Source organism: Phocoena sinus, chromosome 7, assembly GCF_008692025.1.
Source record: "Phocoena sinus isolate mPhoSin1 chromosome 7, mPhoSin1.pri, whole genome shotgun sequence".
NCBI lineage: Eukaryota > Metazoa > Chordata > Mammalia > Artiodactyla > Phocoenidae > Phocoena > Phocoena sinus.
Window position 1 is genome coordinate 9370250 of NC_045769.1, and position 25759 is coordinate 9396008.

Sequence of the window (25759 nt, forward strand, 5' to 3'; positions counted from 1 at the left end):
GTTGTGGCTGACGGGCTCTAGAGTGCAGGCTCAGTAGTTGTGGCGCCTGGGCTTAGTTGCTCCGAGGCATGTAGGATCTTCCCGGACCAGGGCTCGAACCCGTGTCCCCTGCATTGGCAGGCGGATTCTTAACCACTGCACCACCAGGGAAGCCCTGGACTTCCTTAGTTTTTACCTAATGTCTTTCTGTTCCAGGATCCCATCCAGGTTGCCGCACTACATTACATTTAGTGAGCAACTTTTAAAAACTCAGAATTTTTGAGGCATGTGTTTCTCATTATAAAGTACAAAGTGATAGTTAAAATCTGAATAAAGAAAAATATAAGAAAATTAAGCACCATACATAATCTTACCATCTTATATAAACATTTTTGTATTTTCTTCTAGCTTTTGTTTTAATAAAAACGGGTCCATATTATGTGTTTCCCCCTGCTATTATGATGAACATTTTCCTATTTCATTATGAGTTCTTCATTAGTTTGCTTTGTATTTATTTGACTTAACCATAATTTATCCAATCTTCTAGTCCTTTGTTAGATTTTTTAAAAAACTGTTACAAGGAATAGTTTTGTACCTAAAGCCAATTTTTTAAATGGGGTGTCTTCCTCCCTTGTGTTTTGTATTAACTTGGGAAGTGTTCTTGTATGTATGTGAGACGTGTGTGTGCTGTGGCAGTCCGTGGGAAGAGTTGGAAGGCTCCTCATGACTTTCAGCGTCCTGCGTGGGCTGGCTCTTGCCCACCTCTTTGACGTCATCTCCTACTTCTTTCACCTTTTACTGGCTTTTCTTGTTGGCCTGCAATGCTCTTCTAGATCTTACCTGGCTGTTTGTTGCCTCATGCATGAGGTCTTGGCTCAGATGTTACCCCTCAAAGAGACCTTACTTGGTCACCCTATTCATAGTAATTCATTTATCAGATAGGAACATTTCACCTGCAAGTACTAGAAGACGTGACTAACAGTGTCTTAAACAGACTGGGGTTCATTTTTCCTCATACAGCATGGTTCAGCTGTACAGTGGTTCCAGCAAGGACCAGGCTCTGTGTGTTTTTCTGCTCTGCCTTCCTTAGCAAGTGGTTCTCTTGGACACCAGATAACTGTCATGGCTTGAAGTCATTGTGTCCATCTCATATTGGAGGCAGGAAGGAGAGGATGAGGTTTTTGGGTTTTTATTATACGGAAAGCAAAAGTGCTCGTGGAGGATGATTAGCGTACCTCAGCATACCTCTTACTGGGGAGAACTAGGCCACACCTCTGGCAAATATAGAAATGTAATGGTATTTTTGTACAAAGGTAGGTTTAGACCACTGCCTTTTAAAAATTCTTTTGATCTGCAGTCCATGATAAATGCCTTACTTTGCGTCACCAGTGTATATGTAGATACATGTATGTAACTGAAATAAGTTTCACAAATGACACTTAACCATTACACATGCTGCTATTTTCTATTCTCTACTTTGCTTAAAATTTCTGGTTATGACCTTTTAAGATGGAGGATTCTTAACCTTCTTTGTGATGAGGACCCTTTAGCAATCTGAGGCTCTGGACTCCTCAAAGTAGTATTTTTAAACTCATAAAATGAATGCTTAAGACAAAACCCAAATATGTCAGAATGTTAAAATCTGGCTCTCAAACTGTTAAACTAGTTTCTTGTAGTATAGTAATATGTTTCTTTATTAGCCCTTTCAATAACATGATCTAGCAGCTGTTCAAAGTAGTGATGAGTGTAAATGATATTTTGAGGTATCTGCAACAATTGTAATGTGATATGATAATATCTGTGACTTCTCTTAGTGCAAAGTCAAAGGTACTGCCTGTAATATTGTGGTTTGTTGCCTGTTCATGATAGAAGGAAAAGTTTTTCAGTTAGAGGTTATAGTGAAATTATTTTTTTCAATCCACGCTTGTGAACTCCTGATTATGAACCTCTGGTCTAAATTGCTTCCAAGGTGCTAATCTTGCAGTTTGAGGAAAATACAAATCATGACTCATCCTCTAGGGCCAGGGGAGTAGCTTACTTCCTTGGAGGTGAAAGGGTTTGTACCCCATGTAAAGTAGGGTTCTTTGAGCAGGGAGGAGAGGTGGGTCGCATGGGGTTTGGGTCGGGAACACTGTCTTCTTCCTTTTCCTGACTGTAGTCTCCTCCTTTATTCTCCTGAGTGCTTAATTTTCTCACAGTACTATCTTGTTTGCTGTTTGCCTGCCTTCCCTAGTAGAATATCAGTTCTGAGAGGGGAGACTGTTTTGTTTACCCCTTTCTCCCAGGGCCTAAAACCTGTGAAGTAGGGTAATCAATAAATATTCGTTAAGTAAATGAGTAGCTGAATAAGACCCAGCACTCCCATATATCAGCTAACAAGACTGGGCCTGGATGTCCTCTAATTCTCCCCTCCATCCCCCAAAACACGTGCACCTGATGTAAAGGCTTAAAAGTGAGATCATTTATGTAAAGTCACTGCTATGAAGTGCTATGCAAATGAGATGGTTTTTTTTCCTTAATGGAAGGTTGTAAAATGACTTGTGTTCATGTGGTTCCCCACGTTGCATTTTTAGAAGTGTGGGTATATCTCAGACGGTTTGTAAACCAGGAGCAGAGATATTTTTAAAAATTAGTATAGGAGAAATAAAAAGAAAATTATTCTCTGTAAAGAATTGTAGTCTAAGGACATTAATCTAAATCTCCCTGGAGTTAACATTTACCCCCCACCCCCCCTTTAACCTTAAAGCAATCTGCTTTCTCTTCAACAGGCGTTTTTTTTTTTCCCCCCTTTTTAAAATGGGTTGACTTAAAATGCAGCAAACCTGATTAATGAAAGTGCTGAAAGAATTGGTTGCTATCATTAAATTTTTGTTTTAAGTTGGTGGTTAACCACACTTAAAAAGTTTTCTTAAAACAATATCCCTGACTTATAAGACATATCAGTGCCTTTGCACAGTTAGAACATGAACATCTGTTGATAGAATACATTTTTTCTGGTCCTCGTAACTGTCTTGAATATCTACTCCTCAATCTTCAGGTTTAGTTAAAAAGTTTAGTTAAAAGGTAAACTAGTAATTTCTTTTGGATCACAGGGCTTTGTGAACCCTAGAACTTCTTTTGGGACAGATACGTGATATTATCCCTGTTGGATTTATTGTTGTTTGCTTTAGAAAAAGTCATAGTGCTTAAATTCATTCAACATTTGGTATTGTGGAATTTAACAGTAAAATGTTTGTTAGTTCCTATGCAAATACTTTTGGTTTTCATTTTATTTTTATATTTTATGGACTGTGAAGTGAGAAGCTGTCATTTGTTTAAACTAGAGAATAGGAAGATGTGGTGTAAGTAGTAAGGAAATCAGATTATCAGTGAGGTTTAGTAACTGCCTTAAAAAATGCACTCTGCTGTATTTAGGAGTCTTTTCATTCTTAACAGATGATGATTATTTATCTTTAAAATGTCAGTTGGTTTACAGTACCTCCCAATACCTGTTGGGGGAAGAGTCTGGCATATCACGCTTCGTTGGCATATTTGAAGGTTTAAAAGCAACACATTCAAGGTTTTCCTTTTTATACAGTACTTTGGAAGACAGGAAATATTTTCAGAGCAAAGTAGTTTTTTTTTAAAAGTGGCTTTATTGAGATATAATTCATATGCCAGGCAGTTCACCCATTTAAAGTGCATAATGTGTTTAATATTCTCAGAGTTGTGCAAGTATCACCACTATCTAACTACAGAACATTTTCATCACTCCAAAAAGAAACCGTTCCTCTGTTTGTTGGATTCTACAAACTTTTAGGTTAAGTTTTAGAATTGACAGTTCCATTGTGAGGTAGTGTCTTCCTGTTGGTTAAAATCTTAACCAGTCCCCTGTCCCCAGCAATCTTGCCCTGTTGTGTAGATGGAAACCACCTGTTACTTGGCTTTCTCCTCCTAGGAGGGCTCATCCCTTTTGGCAGTTTTGACTTACTGTTTCTACTTAAAATTGTTATTTGAATTTAAACATTCTGTTAACTGGAAGGTAATGCTTATTTGTTAACTGTGATGACTGTCACTTGAAGGCTGAATAGGAAATTGTTCTTGGAAGATGCCAAGTTCACTTCAGAACCAAACTCAGAGTGGTGTTTCTACTTGTCAGGGAGCAATTTACCAGTTCTTTTTGATATTCCACAGTTGTTGTAGAAGTCCAACTAACAGGTAGAAATAAAATTTGTGATTGGATCTTACAAACTTCTATCCATGGAATATGGAATATTTTGGAATGTTTTGTTTTAAAAGACCTGTTAGCACATTCCGCATTCTTACATTTGGTGTGCAGTTTGGTTGGAAGAGTTTAGATTTCATGTGTCTAATGAAATCTTTAAGGAGTTGTGTGTTTGGGGTGTCTTTTGTCATTTTAATTGTTAGGGTGTTGTCAGGCTTTCCTCTCAGACCCATCTCCAGCTGTTTGCTGTTCATCTGTTCATTCATTCATGCTCCTAGGCTTTTCTGAAGCAGTTTCTCTGTGTGGAACACCCCTTTTGCATTCCATTCCTAACAGCTCCCTTCTGTCCTGGGCACATAACTTTTTATCCATAACAGTTTTCATATTTCCACCCCTGGGAGGTTTTTGGCTCTCTGAGGGCTTGGGTTGCTCTTGTGTAACAGTTCTTAAGGTAGTAATCTATCATCTTTTTTTTTTAACATCTTTATTAGAGTATAATTGCTTTACAATGGTGTTAGTTTCTGCTTTATAACAAAGTGAATCAGTTATACATATGTTCCCATATCTCTTCCCTCTTGCGTCTCCCTCCCTCCCTCCCTCCCTCCCTCCCTCCCACCCTCCAGGCGGTCACAAAGCACCGAGCTGATCTCCCTGTGCTATGTGGCTGCTTCCCACTAGCTATCTGTTTTGCGTTTGGTAGTGTATATATGTCCATGCCTCTCTCTCGCTTTGTCACAGCTTACCCTTCCCCCTCCCCATATCCTCAAGTCCATTCTCTAGTAGGTCTGTGTCTTTATTCCTGTCTTACCCCTAGGTTCTTCATGACTTTTTTTTTTCTTAAATTCCATATATATGTTAGCGTAAGGCCAGAAACTGTCAAACTCTTAGAGGAAAACATAGGCAGAACACTCTATGACATAAATCACAGCAAAATCCTTTTTGACCCACCTCCTAGAGAAATGAAAATAAAAACAAAAATAAACAAATGGGACCTAATGAAACTTAAAAACTTTTGCACAGCAAAGGAAACCATAAACAAGATGAAAAGACAACCCTCAGAATGGGAGAAAATATTTGCAAATGAAGCAAATGACAAAGGATTAATCTCCAAAATTTATAAGCAGCTCATGCAGCTCAATAACAAAAAAACAAACAACCCAATCCAAAAATGGGCAGAAGACGTAAATAGACATTTCTCCAAAGAAGATATACAGACTGCCAACAAACACATGAAAGAATGCTCAGCATCATTAATCATTAGAGAAATGCATATCATCTTTTACTCCAGTTGTTAACAGTTTGGTCTTCCATTGTTCTGAGCCTCTCAGAGTCCCTTTAAATCTTGCATGCATCCTACCAGAGTCCCCAACCTGCTCACCTCTGAGTTGTCTTTAAAAGAAGGCCAGGGCTAGCTGATGTCTCAGCACAGCACATGATGGAATCTTCCGGAACCCCTTTGGCACTTCTGGTTTATTCTTGTTGGTTTTTGTCAATTTTTTTTTCCCTCACAGAAGAAACTTAACTGTCCTGTTTGACATCCTACAGGTGTGGCAGTACTTTCTCTTTCTACCTCTCCCTCTAGTTTATTTTGGTTATTTTTCTATTTGTGAGTGAGAAATGATTGAGCATAGAAATTTGATGGCTCTGGTTTTGTTCAGTTCTTTCTCTTGTCTAATACAAGGTTCATCTTCGTATTTTTCTTCTTTTTAAAGTTTAATAAAGGATGGGAAAAGAGTTAACAAATTTTATGATTTCTTGATATTGATTTTAATCTATTCAGTAGTGCTATTTGGTACAGTTTTTAGAGTGGAACCTTATTTTAGTGATACTGAATGTGTTATCACTTAAAAATGTTGATTTTTAAACACTTATGTAACATACTACAAATGGAAAGTTATAAACTGGGTTTGGTGGGTATGAATTTATCCTTATAAAGGACAGTGTAATAGAAAATTGGTGCAAGAGTCAGGAGACTGCTAATCTGATTTTAAGCGTAGATAGTTGAGCCTAGATGAATTTACTTTGAGCCTCTCTTCTGTTAAATATGAGTAACTTTTTTCTTTCTATAATTCTGGGGTTGTTAGGATCTAAGAGAGAGACCCATATCAGAAGAATACAAAGTATTTGTATAGAACACAAATATACAAAGACTTAATATTAATAGTTTTGTCTTTGTTATTGGACGAAATATTGAATCTCCACACACGAGTCAGGTTTTAAAGAGCAGCAGTGCCACAAATTTGGAGCATAAAAAATAAAGTAGGATGTAAAAACATGCAGACTTTGATTGGACACGTTTGAGATCGATTACCCATTTGTGTCTAATGAAATCTTTAAGGATGAAAACAGGCAGCTGGGTCTTAGGAACAAAGAACTGAAACCAACAATTCAGATACCTGTTATCTTTACTGTGGTATGTCTGCTTTATTTCTCTGTCTCTCAAGACTGTTTCCTAATGTGACTGTGTTAGCCAAGGATAGCCATTATAGTGCCAAGCTTTACACTTAACAACCAAGGTACCCAAAGAGTCTTGGGGAATGACTCTGGTTGATCCGTCATAGGTCATTTGCAGAGTATAAACCCTAGTTAACCTGTGGTCGGTGTTGTAGGATGTGGGAATTTGTCACCTAGTATGTGACAGCTTCCATAGGCTCTATGGGATACAGTGGATAGAAGAGGCAGATGGTTATGTATATTACAAACGGTTGTCTAATACAAGTAGTTTGTTTTCTTTTCATGCTAAAGTTTTTATTTCAGTGTTATGCAAGTGCATAATTATAAATATTTGTTCAGTATAACAGTTGTGACATCCATAGAGAATTTCTTAGAGAAAACAAGACTGCAAACACTTAATTGTACTTCCAGCATCCAGTGAAATGTCTTAATTTTGCAAAGTGCCATAGAGCTCTTTGGAGTTGTTATGTGCAGAAACTGAGAACTTTAACGCAAGAAGATTTTGTAAAATGTGAATAGGCAAGATTTCAGGTGAACTTCGTGGGGGCAAGTGCAAGGTAATGAATTAGGGGAAAATCAGTCACAGCTGTGCTGATGGGTAGGGAACTCTGGGTTAATTGCCATTTGGATGTTAAAAGTATTTACATAGTTGCTCTAGAAGTGTGCTTACTTTCCAACAATGGGATTGTTTTTTTAGTTATCTTTTTTTGTTATTGACTCCCTTTTTTCCCCCTTGACCTGACAACCCCTTTATTTTGATTTGATTTTTTATTTATAAAATGCATTTGAAAATTTATATTCATCTTTTTATATTCTATTTATTCTGATTCTCCATTGATGCTTTATAGTCTGCCTTTGTGCATCATTATTTTTTTTAATTTTTATTGAAATATAGTTGATTTACTGATTTCTGTTCATTGTGGTTAGAGAATGTGCTCGGTATGATTTCAGTTCTTTGAATTTGCTGATTTACTTTATGAGGTCCAGAATATGAATAGTTTCTGTCAGTATTCTGTGTGCTTGAAAAGAATATGTATTTGCAGTTGTCCATTAATTCTGTTGATAACAGTGTTATTCGAGTTATCTGTATCCTTACTTATTTTTTGGTTTGTCTTGTTGATATCAGAGAGAGAGGTGTTTTAAAATTCAGTCCGGATTAGTGTGTTTTAAAATTTTTGTTTTAAGGTTTTAAAAACTGATTAAGAATTGCAGTCTTCCTGAATTGAACCTTTTATCATTATGAAGGTACCCTTTTTACCTCCAAATAATGTCTTTTTAAAAATTTATAAAGTCAAATTTTTTGATACTAATATAGCTACACCAGCTTTCTTTTGTCTAATGTTTGCGTGATACTTTTCCGTCTTCTTCCTTTCTGTATCCTTGTGTTTAGATCTGTCTCTTGTAGTTGAAATGCTTTAAAAATCCAGTTTAATAATCTTAACTAGAGAGTGAGTTTTTACCATTTTATTTTTTTAATTTGTTGCTTTCATTTGAATTAATTATTATTATTATTTTTTTTTTTTTGCGGTACGCGGGCCTCTTACGGTTGTGTGCTCTCCCGCTGCGGAGCACAGGCTCCAGATGCGCAGGCTCAGCGGCCATGGCTTACGGGCCCTGCCGCTCCGCGGCATGTGGGATCTTCCCAGACCAGGGCATGAACCGGTGTCCCCTGCATCGTCAGGCGAACTCTCAACCACTGCGCCACCAGGGAAGCCCTGAATTAATTATTTTTAATAGAGGTGTGATTCTAGTTTTTGGTTATTTTAGAAACTAAAACAGTGTGTCTAACAAGGTCTGTAATTAACTGGTACCTTTACTTCTTATGGAAAAGGCAAAGATTTAGAATAGTAACTCAGTTTACCAAGCTTCTCTTGACTTTAAAAATAGCTATTTTACTTTAATCAGTTTTTAAAACCTAACTGGATGGTATAATTTTATAGAGTTGATGTTCATTTACATTTATCTGTGTTTGTCACCTTTATTTCTTCTTATATCTCAATACTGTGTTTGGGATCGCTTTCATTTTATCGCTGGTGGGAAAACTCTTACCAGTTTTTATCGGACACAAACTTCATTCTTAAAAGATAATTTCATTTGGTGTAGAATTCTCGATTGACACCTGTCTTTAGTGTGCTGAAGAAACTAATTCCACTGTTTTCTGGCTTCTATTGTTTCTGTCGAGAGGTCCACTAACAGTCTGTCAAAAAATAAACACCTCTCCCGCCTCTTAGGCTTTAAGGTTTTCTCTATTTTTGCTACTTTGTGGTTTCACTAAGACATGTCTAGATGTAAATGTCTTTTTATTTATCTTGTTTAGGATCATTTGGGCCCCTTGAATTTATGGGTTGGGCTCTTTCACTAGTTCCAGAAAATTCCCAGCCATTAAATGTTTAAATCTGCCTCTGCCTTGTTTTCACTCTTGTACTTCTGAAATTCTGATTAAACATACGTCTGATCTTCTCACTTTGTCCTCTGTATATCTTCTTCATTTTTAATCTTTCGGCCTTTCTGTGCTGCAGTCTGCATAATTTCTTCTGCTCTGTCTTATGCTTTGCTAAGTTCTTTGTCTGATATGCTGCCAGACCTGTTTATTAAGCTTTATTTTTCATATTAGAAGTTCTGTTTGGTTCTTTTTCAAATCTGTCACTTTAATATTGTTTCCTTCAGCTTTTGCAAGTTTGTCCTTTCTGTCCTTAAACATAGGGAACATTTATCTGTCGGACAGTTCTAATATCTGAAATATGTGTGACCGTTTCTCTTGTTTTTCCAAGTTCTTATTCATGGTGCCTTGTTTACTTATGTGCTGTCTTTAGTTTATTTGTAGAGTTTTCCTGAGGCCTGGAATAAAGGTGCCTTTATCCAGAGAAGATGTATTTTACTTCTGTCAAGTATTTAATTATTGAAGCATTCAGACCTTGCTACCCAAGGTATAGTTTTCTGACTGGCAAGGGAGCTTGTTAGAAATGCAGTACCTCAGGTCTCATATCTGTATTTTAATAAGAATCTGTATTTTTAAACAAGATGCATAGGTGATTCTTAGGCATACTAAATATTGAGCAGCACTGCACTGAGATTCATAAGTTTGAGTTATGCTGGCTTGAAGTTTCTTGGGTCATCCAGATTATTCAGAATATTACAAATCTTGACCAGACATGTACAGATTTTTAGATTTTAACTTCATGAATTGATAAAGACTAAAAAATAGTTTGGAATAAAATTAAGTTCTTGAGTATTTTGGGTTTGGAGAGTGGAGTGGGAAGAGCTTCAAGCAAAAGTGACCAACATCACTTGTCGTTAGGGAAATCTAAGTCCGAACAACAATGAAATGCCACTACATACCCATCAGAAGGGCTAAAATGTGAAAAACTGAGAGCACCATGTTTTGGCACGGTTATGGAGCAACTGGAACTTTTATACTTACTGTTAGGATTGTAAGATACTATAGCTGATTCGGAGAAAGGTCTGGTGATTTCTTTAAAACTTAATCATAATCTTCCTGATGATCTGATTCTTCTCTTGGTATTTACTCAAGACAAATAAAAGCACATGTCCATAGAAAGACTCGTAGACGGATGCTTGTACCAGCTTTATTCATGATGGCCAAAACCTAGAAACCATCCAGTGTCCATCAGTAGAAGAATGGATAAGCAATGTGATGCAGTCGTACAGTGGAATACTACTCAGCAATAAGAATGTGCACACTGAACCGCATGAATGACTCACATATCATTGCTGGGTCAAACAAGTTTTATGAGAAAGAGGACATATACTATGGTTCCACTTATAAGAAATTGTAGAACAAGTAAAACTAATCTCTGAGGAAACTCAGAACAGTGGTTTTAGAGTTGGGAGGAGAAGTACAGGGGTTGGCTGGGAGGAGCACAAGGAAGTTTTCTTGGGTGCCGTTCTGTGTCTTGATAAGGAGTTAGGTTGCACAGGCGTGTGCATCTGTCAAAACTCAGTGGATTTTATACTTAAGATCCGTGCATTCCACTGTGTGTAAACTTAACTGAAAACATGAGACAATTTGAGCACTAATTAACAGTACACACAAAGTGTAACGATGTCTGTAAGCTTACTTTGAAATGGCATCAAAAAATATGTTGGCTCTTCGGCCAGGCACTGTTACTGGTAAAAGCTAGGTGATGGACTATGGCTATTTATCGAACAGCTCTCAAATCTCTTTCTGTTTTGAAATTTTTCATCATAAACTTAGGAAGGTGGTAAGAGGTGAAGGAATTAAGATGGAAAGTTCAGGAGGGGACTGAATTTGTACAATTATCCTGTTTTACAAATTTTGTTCAAATTTGCGCCCATTTTAAGAGTGGTAACTGTGGTCTTATTGATTTGATTGTGGTTTTTTACTTATTTTTTATTTAATCACATTATTTAGCTGAAAACATTGTGTTTTAGGCTAGAAAATTTGAGAAACATTGGTCCTTATCTCTGTTAGTATGCCAAAGACCCTTCGTAGCTCATCTTTATTGCTCTCTGTATCCACTTATATGTACACGTAAGTGAAAGATCCACGGCTCAGTGTGGGAGAAAAACTTTTGTTAATATACCTTAATTTATGGGTCCACCTGGGTATTTGACTTTGTTTTCAGCGTATTCCATGTTTACGTTATGTCTTAGCAATACTGGGTGAAATGTTTAAGGCACTCTTAGTCAGTACTTAAGATTTAGCAGAAGGCCTGAAGCTTTAAGTGGAGATGTTTTGTCTTTTGCCAGAATGGAGTGGTATAATAGCTGCTTAGCACCATGGCAAAGAGTTAGGTGAAGTGTTGAATTGATTCTGCGTCCTCTGAAGTTCACTGTTAGGTGGTTGTATCCCGTATTATCGGAAGACTGTGCCTGACTTCTTGTAATGTATGAGGAAGGAATTCTTCTACACTCAGGAGCTCTGAAAACAGAACCAGTGGAAGATGGATAGGGTCATTGTGGCCACTTCTCAAGTGGGTGGGGGGTAGGGTTTTTCTTTTGTATCTTCACCTCTGAAAGGTATAATGTTTTCGTTGATAATTTCACACTGTGTTAGAGTTGGGAGACAAGGAATTTAAAGGATGAATTAATGAAATGTAGGTTGACACATTTAGGTCAAGGATGATTTGCTCTATATCCAGAAGCTTAATTTTTCTTATTTCTAATAAAGGTGAAATCTCTATGGGCATATTTTTTTTAAAAAAGCCAGTGGTGATGATTCTTTGAAAGCAAACAAAAGCAACAGTTCCTTCTTTCCAAAGATAATTACAGCATATAATTGAGTGCTTATTCTTTTTATAAAAGACTTTTATTATGGGATATTTCAAACATACACAAAAATAGAATAGTATAAAGAACCTCAGGAATACCCAACACCCAGCTATGACACCATCAACTCATGGCCACTATTTTTCACCCATACTTTTACCCCTACCCCAATTACTTGGAAGCGAATTTTAGTTGTTACATGATCTGTAAATATTTCAGACTGCTTCTATAAAAGTTAAGAACTCTTTTTTTTTGTGTGTGTGTGTTACGCGGGCCTCTCACTGCCGTGGCCTCTCCCGTTGCGGAGCACAGGCTCCCGACGCGCAGGCCCAGCGGCCATGGCTCACGGGCCCAGCCGCTCCGTGGCATGTGGGATCTTCCCAGACCGGGGCACGAACCCGCGTCCTCTGCATCGGCAGGCGAACTCCCAACCACTGCGCCACCAGGGAAGCCCAAGAACTCTTTTTAAAGACGTAAGCTAGTACCCTGATCGTATAATAAAAAATAGACAGTTCCTTAACATTTGTAACTGTCGAGTCAGTGTTCATATTTTCCATACTTTTGTTTCTTTGATATCTGTTAAAACTGAATATGTAGGTTCTGTCTTCCTTTTTCCACCTGTAACTTGCTTACTATATTTTCTAAGTGTTTCAGTTAATTTTCATAACTTAATGAAATATACTTATCTTCCTTTTATAGTTGAGGAAACTAAGGCTTTGATAGAGTAAGACATTCCTCTAAGTTAACATGGTTTCTGGTGGAGCCAGATTTTGAACTGACTCAAGACCTAGGTACTCTTTACCACTTCTTCTCTTCTTTACTGTAGACATTTAGGTAATATTTTTTCAGAACATTTTTTCCTATGCATATACAAACAAATATCAATATTCCCCCCTTCTTCTTTATTATCCTTCAGGTCTCAGCTTAAGATATCTCTTCAGAGAGGTATTACCTGGTGAGTCAACCTCAAGTAGCTTTTTTCTTCCCCCTTCCTTATTCTCTATACTTCCTGTTTTTCTCCTATTCCATCTTTCATAGCACTTACCACAATGTGCAAAAAGCTAGATTATTTTGTGTCTTTCCAGTTGATCATGAGCTTCATCAAGGCAAAGATTATGTCTGTTGATGCCTGTCAGATAGGCTGCTAAATATTTGTTGAAGAAATTAACAGTGTTCCTGCCTTTCCTATCAGTGTAGTATTTACAAATCTACCTCTGTTTTTAAGGACCTCTAAGCATGCCATAGAATTGCTACAGTGTGCTTATTTAACCATTTCCCAACTAAGAACTTTTGGATCTTCAGTTTTTTTCCTCTATGACATACTGCAGCAAGCATCTTGATTACATATATGCTTGCAGACTTGTGCAAGTGTTTCTTTAGGTTAGCTTCCTGGAAGATTCCTGGAAGTGGGATTGTGGATTCTAAGGACATTAGTGGCAGTTTTTAATTATGGGATATGGGGAGTCATGTACAGTTTGCATAGGATTAGGTGATATGTAATGATAGCAGAAAAAGTGTAACTGTGTCAGCTCTTAAACCTAGCTGATAATTAGAATAGTGCAAGGGGCTTTTGAATAATAGTTTGATTTTTCCTTACCCGTGTCCTGATAGGGCCCTGAAATCTGTATTAAAAACTTAATTTGGGGAATAACAACTTTTATATTTTTCCTGGCTATAGGTTTGTACATGTTTTGGCTCAGTATAGAGGCAGTCATTAGCACCTACTTATTTTTGGTAAAAATGCTACTATTTATAGAAATGTAAGGAACTGGTCATTAGAGTATGACGTTCTAAATGTGGGGTTTTTTTTTTTTAACCTTTGAGAAATACTTTCTGAGACTTTCTGAATTTAGACACAATCCCTATGACATACATGATCTTAAACAAAAATTTGGCACTGTTCATTGTTCACCTTGCATTAAAGTAATGGTCTGTATCTTTTCTCCCCAACTTTGAGTTACATTTCATTGCTTTCTTTCTCTTGAGCCTTACCACAAACTTAGTCATATCTGTGGCTGAAAATTCTCCAGATTCTATCACTGTTAATGACAAGCTACATACCTGTTGTTTCCAAGAGTTTGTACCAATCTGTGATGATCACAATGTTGAAATAATTTTTGTTGCAAGGCAGGCATTCTTTCTAATACAAGCTATGTTAAAGAGATTAACCTCTGTGATTTCATTATGATGGTGGAGTACACAGCAGTGACAAGAATATGTATTGAAGAGTATTCTGAAAGTATTACCTTATGTGTGTCCCTATGCTCTGAAGGTCATTTACCAAACATAAATTGCTTTTGTCCATAGGGAGCACCTTGGTGTAATCTGCAGGATACCTTGTATTTTATTTTCAATAACAGTGATTCTTACACAGCAGGCATCTCTCTGTCCCTTGGTGGAGAGAGGCATTTACAAATCATTCTCTCCTCCCTCCCTCAATATAGTTCTTCCCTTTTGATAATCACTGTGTCTGATAGTGGTGTTCCTAGATCTTTACTTAAAAGTACTCTATTTAGGAAAAGTGAAAATGAATGTTAGGTTAGGGTCTTATAAAAATAGAGCTGAACCAGATTTTAGAGACTATCAGTTCAGTAACCTTTCCCGTTTGTCTGTTCATTCCTGGCTACGTAGAGAGGAACATCTTTAAGAGGATGTACTAAAAATGCTAGTGTAAGCTGACCTTCAGCCCCCACTGACTGGCGAATTATGGTAGCCAACAGACTTGGACCTGTTAAAACTGGACCTGTGAGCAATCTTGGGCATATGGACTAAAAGTTGCTGACTAGTTTATAATCCTGGAGACTTTAAGAAGAAGAAAAAATAGTCTTCTAAATGTAATTAGTAGTCTGAAGGATTATATAAGCTGTATGAGTTAAGATAGGATTTATATTAGGGATTTGAGTTGCTCTGAATCTTAGAAGTGGCTGGGCTGGGCTATATCTGTGATAAATTGATTGATGATTATATTACAGTGTTGTACAAAAGAAACTTCCGGTGCCAGGCATAGATAAAAGATCTCTGGCTGATTCAGTATGTCATTCTCTATAGACTGTGTTTTAGGCAGTTAAGAACTCCATTTTCTTGGAAACAGGATTTGTATTACAAAATTAGTTTTTTTTTTTTTTGAAGATGAACATGTGCCTGGGATATAGAAACCTGTGAAAATACTCTGTTTCTCCCGTTTTTAGTAATGAGATCACATAATTTTAAAAAATGAAAATGAGAAAAGAATGTTCTAAAAATGGCTAATATTTGAGTTATTTTTTCTGGTTACTTTTACCTACTAAGTATCATCTATAGAGTTAAAATTACAACATACATAATTGTTTAAAGAATTTATTGTGTAGGGAAATAGTACATGATTCAAAATGTAAAAGGCCTTATCGGGTCCTATTCGAACAAGGTAGCTGATTTAAATAGTTTTTTTTAATGTATTCTCTATTGATAATATTTATGCCAATGATAATTACAAATGTAGTAATATATATGTTGACATAACATATTCTGTGCCCAGCACTCTGTGCCTGCTGTTTTGCTTAACAAAACCTTGACAGTAGTTCCATTTTTAGTGTATACAGCATTTTCCTTCTAATTGTGGCAGAGATAAACAACTCTTAAAGTTGTCTTCTTCCTGTTTTATAACTTACTTTTACAATTATGCAATAGTATTTTTTTCTTCTGTTTCTTTTATTAACCATGGCCTCCCTTTTAGTACCCTTCAAGTTGTTTTTGTTTCAGAACATCTTTCCACCATTTTGAATTGCTTCCTCTGCCTGGTAGAATTCTCAGTTTTGATTTTGGTTATTTTCTCCCTTTGATCAGAGCAGATCATTTTGGTGGAGAGCCATTGCAGTACCTTTTGCTTGGTGGCTCAGTGATTGTTTGCCCCGCTGATCTTAATTTTGGAGTTGCTCTTTCTCTTCCCTGCTTCCCTCCTCCAGTTTAGGCTGTTCTTTGTCTTGGTTAACCAGGGCACTGTTCAATACAAACACGCCACTGCCTCCTTTTTTAGGTGCCTCACCTCCCTTGCGGTTCTGGCCTGGGAAGCTGGCTCCCGGGAGGGGGTACTTTTGATCTTTTGTTGCCCTTGCTCCACAGTTTAGTTTTTTCAACGAAAGGGTCACTGATAGGAACCTTTAAGATCATCTTCTTACCTTTTATTTTTTTTTATTTTTTAAGCTCTGGTCTTTACCTCTTCCTTGTTTTTGGTACAGATTTTATTGTATCTGGCAAATTTTCTTCTATGAGTTAGCGTGTAGCCAACTTTTCTCTAGTTTCATTATATGTGGAGATTTCTTCCGAATTTTTAAAGCATTTATTCATTTTTCTTTATTTCAGGGAGGAAATCAAGAAAAAGAGTCATTACCCTGCTATCTCCTATTTCTATTCTTGTAATAATATCTGGGTTACATTTTAAAATCTTTTGAATCAAGTGTGCTTAGACTCAAGGAGTATTGGAGTCTCTATTATGCGTAATTAATGTATTAACAGAGACAATTGTGAATCTTAATTTCTGCTGAACAAAGAAATGGACATTTCTAAGAGAGCTATAGCATGAATTGTATGGCTTAATACTCAAAAAATGTATTCTTTGTGAAAATGATGCCAAAATTAATCTCATTGACTCTTGCCAGATGACGGGAAGGTGGATTCTCAAGGCCTATTGCAGTCATAAAATGTGGATGCTGGCACCAGTTTGTGTGCCCAGTGCGGAATTTTGTTGTTCAGTGTTGAGTGATACTTGATCTTTCAAGTTTTTCAGGTGTTTGCTACAAGCACTTTAGTTATTTGCACTTTGTAAATGAAGGCATAGTATAGAAATTATTCAGAGTTTGGACTCTGGAGGGTCAATTGTGTTCTATTTCCATCTCTCTAAATGGATTAGCTGTCAACAAATCAATAAACAGAAAGTGGTTAAATTCATGTTTAGAATGGCATAATGGAAAGTATACCTTGCACTGGCATTCTGGAGAGCTGGATTCGTCTGTTAGGTGTGTCCCTAAATAGATGTATGCTCCGCTGCAGTTCACTCTGGTTGAGAATTTCCTCTTACATAAACGAGAAAATTACATCAGGTGTGGGCTGCCACTTACGTTTATGGTTTCTACTCTCAGTAGGTTCTTCATGCCACTCTGTAGTCCTCTTTGCCCATAGTCATCCCCTTTCCCTGTTCTGTATTAGGTAACTCTTTGAAATCTCCATTCTCCCTTACTGGTTTCATACCTTAAAATCACAGGTTCTGTTAAGCTAGGCATGCACATCCTTGCTGCCATTTGTCATCTCGTGCCTTTGAGATTGATGTGATATGCTTTTCCTCTGCTCTAAGGCTTATGCTCTTAATTCTTTCTTTTTCTCCTGTAGGATCTCATTAGTAAACTATACCTTATTCCCAGCCTTTTTCTTTCAGTAATTTTCTTTACATATATAAATATGCCCAAGACTTATTTTTTTAAAAAAGGAAAAATAGGAAAATCACGAACACTCCTGCACACACAGCCTTTGTCAGTCCTGCTTCCCCTTACCTCGTTGGCTATTTTCTCTTCTGTGTCTTCTAGCCTTTGCTCGAGAAAGTTCGTCTTTACTGTCTACCTAACTTAACCACACCCTCTCCTCCCCCACCATTTCTAGAAGCAGCTCTCACAGATTTCTTAATCTGATGGACATGTTGCAGTTTCGTGTGTCTGCCCTTTCTGTGACATTTGAACTCTTCCTATCCATTTTTTTATTCATTCGTGTCTTCAGTACTACCATCCTAATTTTTTCCCCTCATACTTTTTGTTTTGTTTTTTTGTATACCTTCATCGTTTATTCCCTGTACTTCTGATGAGTCCCTGATTCTCCTCAACTAGATTCTTTCTTTTCTGTTTTCTTTAGATTTTAGTCTTTCCCAAAGTTCCACCCTGGGCTTGTTCTTCTCTTTATGCTGCATGCTTTACCTAGAGAAAATGAAATCTCATTGATTATCTTGGTTTCATCTATCTCTTGCCTGCTGATAATTTCTTCCATCTGCAGATTCAGTTACCTACTTAATTCTAGATCTTTATTTGCATCTACATAGTGGAACTCTTTATCTACAAAGCCTACAAGCTCATTTGACATGTTTAACACTGTATTTTTCTACCCCATGTGTACCATTTGGTAACGTTACTACCATCTGTTTTTTAAAATTTTCTAAAGTTAAAAGCATAACTTAGTACTATGGAGTAAACACATAGTAAAGATTTATTCAACTCACTAATTAATTAAGGGAACCTGTTAGGATAAGCTGATTCATATAGCATTTGAGGAACTGGATATTTATAGGCAATTTAATAAAGAACTTTAGATGGTAATGTCCTATTGGGCAGAAAACTGCAGTCTTTGGGATTCTGTCTACTGGTACTGTTGTTTGTATTTCTTCTACATACACATCTGCAAGATACCATGTAAATTCATTGTCTGAAACCCTAATTAATAGGAAATAGCAAATTAATGCTTCTGTCTTCTAGAAAAATTAAATAGTTCCTAGCTGAGCCTGTTAAGTAGTGTTTCATATGGCATTGAAAGGGTATGCAGTCATCTTCTTTCTTCATATGTTTTAAATAACTTTTCTTAACCCTTGTCACCAGAGTAAGAAACTTGACATTTTAATGTCCCCATTCATATATATGCTGAAGTTTGAGAAACACAATCCTAGACATTTTTTTTTTTCTCCTCATGGTATAGATTTTATTGTCTAAATGTTTCCTGATTCCTGTCTCTTCATTCACTTTCCATTGTTATCGGACCCTCATCCACCCTTAAGTCTGTTTGGTAACTTAATAGTTGGTCTGCTTATCTGTAGGTCTTAAACCCCAAGTTTTTAGCTTTAGGCCCTTCATGATACAGTTCAGACTTATTTCTTAGGTCCATGTTCTTCCCAGATTTTTTTAAAAAATATATTTATTTATTTTTGGCTGCGTTGGGTCTTCACAGGTGCGGGCTTTCTCTAGGTGCGGCGAGTGGGGGCTACTCTTCTTTGCGGTGCGTAGGCTTCTCATTGTGGTTGTTTCACTTGTTGCGGAGCACGGGCTGTAGGCACGCGGGCTCAGTAGCTGTGGCTCACAGGCTTTAGAACGCAGGCTCAGTAGTTGGGGCGCGCGGGCTTAGTTGTTCCGTGCGGCTTAGTTGCTCCGCGGCATGTGGGATCTTCCAGGACCAGGGCTCGAACTCGTGTCTTCTGCATTGGCAGGCGGATTCTTAACCACTGTGCCACCAGGGAAGTCCTCTAACCTTTTAAACTGGACCTTTTCAACCTGCTGAGGATGAAATTAAGTTACCTTTTTTTTGTTTTTATTTACAGTATTACCTTTGATATTACTTCTCATATCATTTAGCATGTTTTATGATTATTACTCATTTAAGGATTGTTCAGTTAAACTGATTATCTCAAGGAAATATAAAAGGATTAGGACCTTCTAGATATCCTTCCTAGCTTGCAGTGTCATGTTCTCTTAGTGTTTTGACTTTTTAAAAAAGGGAAACGTAGAATTATTTTTTCTTCATTTGTTCAGTCATATAGTATAGTCATAAAAAGCGTGGACTTTAGGTCAAACCTGTGTTTGAGTGCTGGCCTTGTAACAGCAGCCTTAGGGTTATTACAACTTACTGTGTGCCACAGTTTCTCTAAAGGAAGGTTATTTCTTGTCCTACCAATTTTGTAAGGTTGTGAAAATTAAACGAAGAGGCACTTTGCCAGGGACATGGTAAGCACAAAATAAACATTACCCATAATCATTTTATTTTAATATTCACTTTAAAACATGTATTTTTGCCAGTAAATGTTCTTTTCTAGTGTTACAAAAAATATAATTTTGGAAAATATAATTTGGAAATACTATTTTTACATGTTGCACAACATCCCAAAATGACATTGGAATGGTTTCATTGCCCCTAAATTGAATTAAATGCCAGAGACCCCATTCTCAGATAAGCTAGCTCTTTCCCCTGTACTCAGTGGCTCTTACTCTTATTTTTTCTCTTCGGAACTTTTCTGATTAACTGGAAGAAAGACAATACATTTCTGTCCATTTCCCTAATGCAGACTAATGTTTAGCTTTCTAAACTAATGCTTTGTTCATTAAAGGTTCATGAACCAGGTTGCACTGTTGTATAACAGATACAACTACTAAGAGTTTGACATTTGACTTGTAACTATACTATACATGCTAACTAGTGTTTTTTTGTTTTTGTTTTTTTCACCTCCTTCCTAAATCAAAGTGAAATATAAACTGTCCTAAATGGTTTTATAGAATTTTGGGGGTCATTTTTTTCCTCCCTAATTCCTTTCCTTTCAAGATGTTGGACTTGATGTAGACTTGATGAACCCCCCTTTCTTCCCCAGATTCACCAGTCATTTAATTGTGCTAATAGGCACTCATTAAATGACTGCTGTATGCGTCTGGCACCATTCCAAGAGCCTTAATATATGTTGTCTGTAGTACCCAAACCCTAAATTAATAGTGTTATCTCTAGTTTAATGGAGAAACAGATGAAGGTGTAAAGTATTGTATATGTCTCATTTTTATTAAGTAGCAGAGCCAGGATTTAGTCTAGTGTGGGGATATAGAGCAGTAAGCTCCTTGTGAGCAGGGATTGTTTTATTTGCCTCTATATCTCAATCCCTTGCTCTTAGGGAAGCTTAAAGGATATTCATTCCCATTTTAAAGACAGTCGTGTTTGAAGTCCTTGCCATTTTTACTTAAGCAAGAATGATTCCTGTTATAAGCAAGAGTGACTTGCATTCCATTTCATTGTAGAGTTGTTTAATACTGCCCCTGGTACGTTTAACTTCCTGTCCTTTCTCCTAAGATGTAGTCATATCCTTTTTTGATCTGGTGTATGCAGTTGTTTACATCTGCTATTGCTTGCAGCCTGCAGGTCTGGATGCTGTTACTTGTTGCATGCAGGCAACTTAATTTTGTAACACTTCAGTTTCCTTGTTTGTAAAGTAGGAATAGTAAACAACATGGTTAATAAAGGCCCATTGGCACATTTAAATTTTGCTTATTAGAATAAACATGAATAAAGTGTTATGGAAATTGTGTTTATTACTGTTGCTATTAAACTCCAGTTTTACAGTCTGAAGCCAAACCAAGTCTCTTTGGAGGACCACATCTAAATAGAAGCCACAAGAAATTGGCGGGAAAGGGGCGGGGGGGACACAATGGATAAATAAGATTCCCATTAAATGTCACTTCTGAAAATTTGCTACAGATACTGCGTTGGGATGTTAGATTTTTAGAAAAATGTTATCTTTACTGTGAAAATAATGCAACTTTCCTTCAGTTTTTAGAGTTGCCTATCAAATAATAGATAATAGAAATGTATTAGCTTGGTTTGGGACTGTTCATGACTGCTCTTGGTCACTAAATTGGAGATATGTTCTCCAGTCTATCCAGCTTCCTTCATGTGAAAAAAAACTTTGCACAAATGATAACCTTTGTTTTCATTTCATACTTTTGGCCATTTGACTGGGAAGAATCCTAAAGTTAATTTTTTTCCCTAGCCTTAACCTCTCTTCTGATTCTGAGTTGAGAAATTAAAGGAAAAATAAATTTCCAGAATGTTTGCAGTTGAAGTTTCCTAGAAAGAATGTCCTTCTTATAAAACTTTGAAAATGAATTTTAAAATGTAGATTAATATGCATTTCTTTTTTTCCTGAAGAAATTGTTTGCCTGAAGAGGTAAATACGTTTTCACATAAAATTCATGTGCCATTTAACCTGATCAGTGAGCAAGTTTGTTGATGCTTAGAGCTGTGAACAAAGTTATCATGAGTTTGTTTTCAGGGCAAGTAGTTTTTTTTTAATTGAGGTATAATTGACATCCACCATCATATTAGTTTCAGGTGCACAACAGTGATTTGATATTTGTATATATTGCAAAATGATCAGTAACACTAAGTCTGGTTAACATCTGTCACCATACATACAGAATTTTTTTTTTTAAGATGTGTTTTCGTAGCAACTTTCAAACATGCAATACAGTAGTATTAACTTTTAATCTCCATGCTGTACATGACATCCCCATAGTAATAAGACTTATTTATTTTACAACTGGAAGTTTGTACCTTTTGACTTGCTTTACCCATTTGACCCACCCCCTATCCTGCCTCTGGTAAATGTCAATCTGTTCTGTGAGTTCGCTTTCCGTCTTGAATGTGTCAGTGTTTCTGTGCTTTTTCTATTGAATTCAGAGTCATATATGCCATCTCTTTTATTTCAGTGCTTTAGGAATTAATGTCAACGGTTTCATGTGAAAAATATCGATGATTGTTTCCACTGAAACGAAGGCATATATCCATGGTTAGAAGAGTAGTATATTTCAGGACTTGATAGGGTTATTAATAGACTGGACTTAAACCTTCTAGTTTCAACATTGTGAGATACCTATTAAGATGGAATCTTTGAGTTCATATTCATTTCAGTTTATCAAAACAATTTATAGTAATGTATTTTTTTATTATTAAAACACATACAAGTGAGTTTTTATAACTCACTTGTATGTTTTAAAATTTAATTAATAAAATATGGTAGGTGTACTAATTGGTGAAGACAGCATGAATATCCACATAACAAGAAGGAAATCATTGCATGGTGATTTTTAGGCTCTTATCTGGAGTCAAAAGAGGAGTTAAATTTTGTGAATTTGAGGTAATGGTGATCTCTGGAGGTGATAGGTCTTCTCCATATCAGGGTTCAGAGGATGAGTTCCTTATCAGATGACTTTGATCTTACTTCATTTGGAATTGTCTGTAATGTAAGGGCTTGAACTTGATCACCCCCAAGGGTCCCTTCTGTCTCTGGATTTGTTGACACCGGGTAGGGGCGTTGGGGGGAGATCCTATGTGTATTATATGTGACTCTTATATTTACTTGTGGGCAATTCAGACTCCAAAGTTTTACAGAGTCCGGCCATGTTCCTTAAAGTTCAATTTATGCTTTAAAAGCAGGTAGCACTTTGATAAATAAGTGTCTTATTTGCCACTTTTCCTCTCTTCAATTCCAAGAATTGATCCATGAACCACCTGGTGCTGGCTGACAAGCTCTGAAGGTGTTGGGAGCATTATTAAGGTTACTTTGCTAGCTATAGGTCAAATTAACCAGTGTGACTTATATTCATTTGAATCACTTAACACCCTATGACATACAGTAGGCATTTAATAGCAGGAAGTGGGCAGGTGAGATCTCCTAACCCTTTTTTATAATTTTTATATAAATTTATTTATTTAATTTATTTATTTTTGGCTGCTTTGGGTTTCCGTTGTTGCGAGCGGGCTTTCTCTAGTTGCGGTGAGCGGGAGCTACTCTTCGTTGGGGTGGGCGGGCTTCTCATTGTGGTGGCTTCTCTTTTTGCCGAGCACGGGCTCTAGGCGCGTGGGCTTAAGTAGTTGTGGTTCGCGGGCTCTAGAGCACACGCTCAGTAGTTGTGATGCACGGGCTTAGTTGCTCCACGGCATGTGGGATCTTCCCAGACCAGGGCTCAAACCCGTGTTCCCTGCATTGGCAGGAGGATTCTTTTTTTTTTTTGGTTTTTTGGCCTCGAGGCATGTGGGATCTTAGCTCCCTGACCAGGAATTGAACCCGCGCCCCCTGCATTGGAAGGCAGAGGCTTAACCACTGGACCGCCAGGGAAGTCCCCTGGCAGGAGGGTTCTTAACCACTGCACCACTAGGGAAGCCCAGATCTCCTAACCCTGTTTAATAATAGTATTCTTTGCTTTTTAAAGTGAAAGGAACAGTATCATGCTATTCTCTTGTGTCCATACTGTTTAGCGTCCAAGCAAGATGACATTGAGATGGTGTTTGAAGTAGTAAAACTTGTTGGATGAATTCTGAAATAGATTGGTCTTTTTATTTAGTTCTTGAATGGGATACAATTGTTCTTTAGATCAGTACAACCAGGAGAGTCCTTTCAAAATGTATGTCCAATTTCTGCACCCACAGAATCAGAATCTCTGAGGGCAGAGGTCAGGCATTCATTTTTTGACAAAGCTTCTCAGGTGATTGTGATGCTCACCCTTAATTAAGAACACTGTGTTTTCTTTGTAGCAAAATTCACTTTTTTTTTTTTTTTGCGGTACGCGGGCCCCTCACTGCTGTGGCCTCTCCCGTCGCGGAGCACAGGCTCTAGACGCGTAGGCTCAGTGGCCGTGGCTCACGGGCCCAGCTGCTCCGCGACATGTGGGATCTTCCCGGACCGGGGCACGAACCCGTGTCCCCTGCATCGGCAGGCGGACTCTCAACCACTGCGCCACCAGGGAAGCCCCAAAATTCACTTTTGAAACGATATTGCTAGAAGTTTAAGACTCATGTTGACCCGTGGGTTTTATGGCAGTTTCTGCCAACATAATTTTATTACAAGTATTTTTTTATTCTGAATAAATGTTTATAGTAATAATAATAGTTGGTGTGTACTGAGCCCTTGCAATGTGATAGGCACTGTGTTAAGTGGTTTGTATGGATCTTCTCATTTAATGCTCACAGCTACTCTATAGGATAAGTTCTTTATCCCCATTCGATAGACTGAAGCACAGAGGACTTTTATGTACGAGGTCATACATTTTGTTAGTATAGGAGTTAAGATTTGAACTCAGTGAGAGGCCATTTAACTCCAGAGCCCAGCATTTGTAATCCAGTGACCTACCTTACTGCTTTCAAAGGATAAGTAACAAAAATGACTCCTTTCGTTTCAGACTTCAGACCCCCAGTCCTCTTTCTCAAAGTTAGTCAGTACCATCTACAGAGGATACGTTTCAAGCTCCCCAGTGATGCCTGAAACCGTGGATAATACCAAATCCTGTATATACTATGTTTTTTCATATACTAATTGGTGGGGAGCGTATATAGTAGATACATTGGGCAGAGGGATGATTCACATCCTGAGCGGGACAGAGAGGGATGGCATGAGATTTCACCAGCTACAAGGAATGTTGTACAATTTAAAACTTATGAATTATTTATTTTTGGAATTTTCAATTTAATATTTTTGTACCAGGGTTGCAGGTAGGTAACTGAAACCATGGAAAGCGAAACTGGTGATAAGGCGCGTGGGGGGCGGGTTGTTAACAGTGTCTGTTGTATGAATTTATTGCCACCAATTTTTAACGAGCAAATACTATATAAAGATACGTATGCAAACCTTTTAAATATATGTGTACACATAGATGGGAATTATACTGTTTTTCCCAAAGCATATCTTGGAGAGATCTTTCTTTCCATCAGTACTTGTAAACTGAACCTTCCTCTTTCTCTTTTAATGTTTATATAGTATTTCCTCTTTTTTTCTTTCTAAAATTGAGAGTAATTATATTAGTAATTTGAACTTTCTGACTGAGTTTATTTGGTATATTAATTGGTGATGTGGGCATGTGTGACAGAAAGAAACAGTCCTTTTCTACTGAATTGGGTCAACATGTAACTCAAAAGAAAACCCAGTTTCCTGTTACATTGCATGGACTCTCTTAAAATCCAGTAATAGATTTAGTTATGGTTAATTTACATTCTTTTTGGCACAAGTTTCTGTAATGTCATATGATCGTTCCTTCTGTTCCCTCCCCAATCAATAGAAGTAATTAAAGAACTCTACCTGGAATTTGACTGGAGGCTTAAGAAAAATTGTGTCAGATTTGATTTATAAAAATCGCAATTCTTTCTTTCTGTGATAGTAATATTGACCTGTTTTGTCAGTTAAACTCATTTTCTTTGAGTGTCAGCATTTTTTCCTGTATAACAATTTCTTACAGAAAGATAAGTTCAAATTAATTAATAACTGTGTTTTGAACTAAATTGTTAAGCTTATGAATGGTGTTCACCATTTCTTGTTGCTAACATCTCCATGAGGTAGATAATATA

At 37.2% G+C, this 25759-nt stretch overlaps 1 protein-coding gene across 31 annotated transcripts in view; it reads left to right on the forward strand.

The window, feature by feature from the left end:
• TRIP12 (thyroid hormone receptor interactor 12) overlaps positions 1 to 25759 on the forward strand; it is a 151993-nt gene that overhangs the window by 16010 nt on the left and 110224 nt on the right. The gene's annotated exons all lie outside the window — the stretch shown is intronic.